Source organism: Montipora foliosa, chromosome 2 (assembly GCF_036669935.1).
Source record: "Montipora foliosa isolate CH-2021 chromosome 2, ASM3666993v2, whole genome shotgun sequence".
Lineage (NCBI taxonomy): Eukaryota > Metazoa > Cnidaria > Anthozoa > Scleractinia > Acroporidae > Montipora > Montipora foliosa.
The window spans coordinates 11656896-11659395 of NC_090870.1; the positions used below are offsets into that span (position 1 = coordinate 11656896).

A 2500-nucleotide genomic window follows, 5' to 3' on the forward strand; every position below is an offset into this window, starting at 1 on the left:
ATAAAATATTTACGACATGAAAACAACATTAATTTTGAATCTGTGTCAAATGATGGCAAGATACCGGGTTTTTGTAAGTTTGTTTTTCTGTCAAGTGTTATAAAGTTTGACAATGAAATGAGCGAAGTCAAAACAAAGATCACAATCGCCCAACTCTTGTTTATACAAAGTCAAAATTTACTCTCCAAGACGCGTTCGACGTTATTTATCACCAGGTAATTTCATCATTTTGGAAATGGCAGCTACTTTATTATTCATCTGCATCACAATTTTTCACTGATTTTGGGGCTCATTTTGTTGAAACTCAAGCACGCTTCCAACATGCCTGTGAACCCTTCCTGCTTACAGAGCAATACTAAAAAACTTCTCCCATATCACATTTCAACCTTAAGCTCGGAAATTCAATACACAACATATTATAATTCACAAAGGCAGAAAATATACCAAAGAATCCTTTTCCAGCGAAAAATTTATTGAAACAAACAACATATTTGCTCTTAGAGGCAAAAACCTCTTCCTATTTCATTGCGTGCGTGAAGGCAAGAAACTCAATCGTGTCAAATTACCATGTACTTCAGGTAAATACAGCTCACTTTGATTTCGGCTCGACGGGCGATAGATTGTTGTCGAAGTCCATTACTCGTCGCTTTTAAGATTCTACCGCCTGTATATCCAATTGACTTGCCATTATTGAGCTTCATAAGGGTATATTTTGTTCAAAGATCCACTAAAACGCCATTCGCGTTACATGACTTTCGACTCCATTTCCGGTTAAGTTAATCGTTCTACTGTGTCCACCAGAGAAATCTACGCATTTCCCACTACCCTCTCGATCCTACGAAAATACGCGCAGAAGGCTCTATGCACAAAGCCACCACTTAGCAGGGGAGTGACAGGCAAGACTTTTACCGACACGGAAAAAAATTAAAAAACGACGAAATCAACGCAGACCTCGACTGGGTTTGCCATAGGCAACCCAGTAATGATCCCCAAAATCGGCAAAAGATTGTGACGCTGATGAATAATAAAGTAGCTGCTATTTCCAAAACGATGGAATTACCTGGTGATAAATAACCTTGCCTTGGAGAATAAATTTTTGATTTTCCAGAAACAATGGTCAACCTCTGAGAGTTGGGCGATTGTGATCTTTGGGTTGAATTCGCACATTTCTTGTCAAAATTTATAACAATTGAAAGAAAAAGAAAACTAACAAAAACAAAAACCTGGTATCTAAGCATCATTTAACACAGATGCTTCACTGTTTCGCGAGTAAACATGCCGCGGAAACTTGATCACTGCGCCCGCTGAATTCGATGTGCGATTTACTCGGTGCAGCCAAAAGTACAATTACAACAAAACAACTAAAATCTCGCAAAATGTTTTTCGCTGATGGTAACTTTTTATATTCGTGGTTCAAAATTAATGTTGTTTTCATGTCGTAAATTTTGTTACCGATGACAAAATATTTTATTCTCGATCGACCGTCCTGAAACTTCCTTCTGCTCTTCTTAAAAACTGTGTATCCATATTTATTTACTTTTACATCAATAATTTTTTTGCCTAAGGCAAACTAACAAAATCTGTATCTTGCCTGGTTCGCATTTGATAGCATTAAAATATAATTTTCGGTCCAATGCTTCTGTTACTGAGTGATATATTTCTTAGGTCGCCCATCCAGTTACTAACCCTGCCGGACATAATTTAACTTTAGCTTTCAACTTTCGGTTACAAAGCTGTCAGATGCAGTCAGTGCACGCTTACACTTGTGGTGGAAAGAAGTTGCATGATCAACAAGTCAGCCCAGAAGCCAATGTTTCTCGATTCCCTTTTATTTTCTTCAATCTCTCTGGGTCCAGTACTTTGCTAGGAACCACATGTCTTCTCAAGGGGCTATTTATCTAAGACTTCTACCATGGCGCTACAATGATAGACAATACCAAAACAATATCGTGTACTGTTAGACCTACATATTACGCAAAGACAACTGTCAACATGTCATCCCGATTCCAATTTATTTTCTTCAATCTTTCTGGGTTCAGTACTTTGCTAGTAACCACATGTCTTCTCAGGCTATTTACCCAAGACTTCTACCACGGCACTACAATGATAGACAATACCAAAACGATATCGTGCACTGTTAGAGCTGCATATTACGCAAGGACAGATCTGTTTCGTCGTACAAACGTGTGAGGACCTGTGAGCCAAAGGACCTCTGCTGGTATGACTTCTGGGTGACCCCTTAAATGGTCTTAATGACCCCCCAACTTGAAAAAAATATCTGGAACGGTGCACGTATCACAGGCAACCCAGTGTACCCTCACGGAGGGTCTAGTTTATCAAAAAAAGAAAACCTGGTTTACGTGGGTAGTTCGGAGAAATTTTAAGGCGCATTTTTGTGTAGTGCAGTGACATATAGCTTCAACTTAGTTTAAGGCATGTAATTAAAACAAAATCAACGGACGAATCAAATATTTGAAATAGACTGGCAATGTGATAGCTG

General features: G+C 38.6%; 1 protein-coding gene across 1 annotated transcript in view; it reads right to left on the bottom strand.

The window, feature by feature from the left end:
• The window catches only part of LOC137989484 (VWFA and cache domain-containing protein 1-like), a 51289-nt gene that overhangs the window by 30918 nt on the left and 17871 nt on the right, over positions 1–2500 (bottom strand). The gene's annotated exons all lie outside the window — the stretch shown is intronic.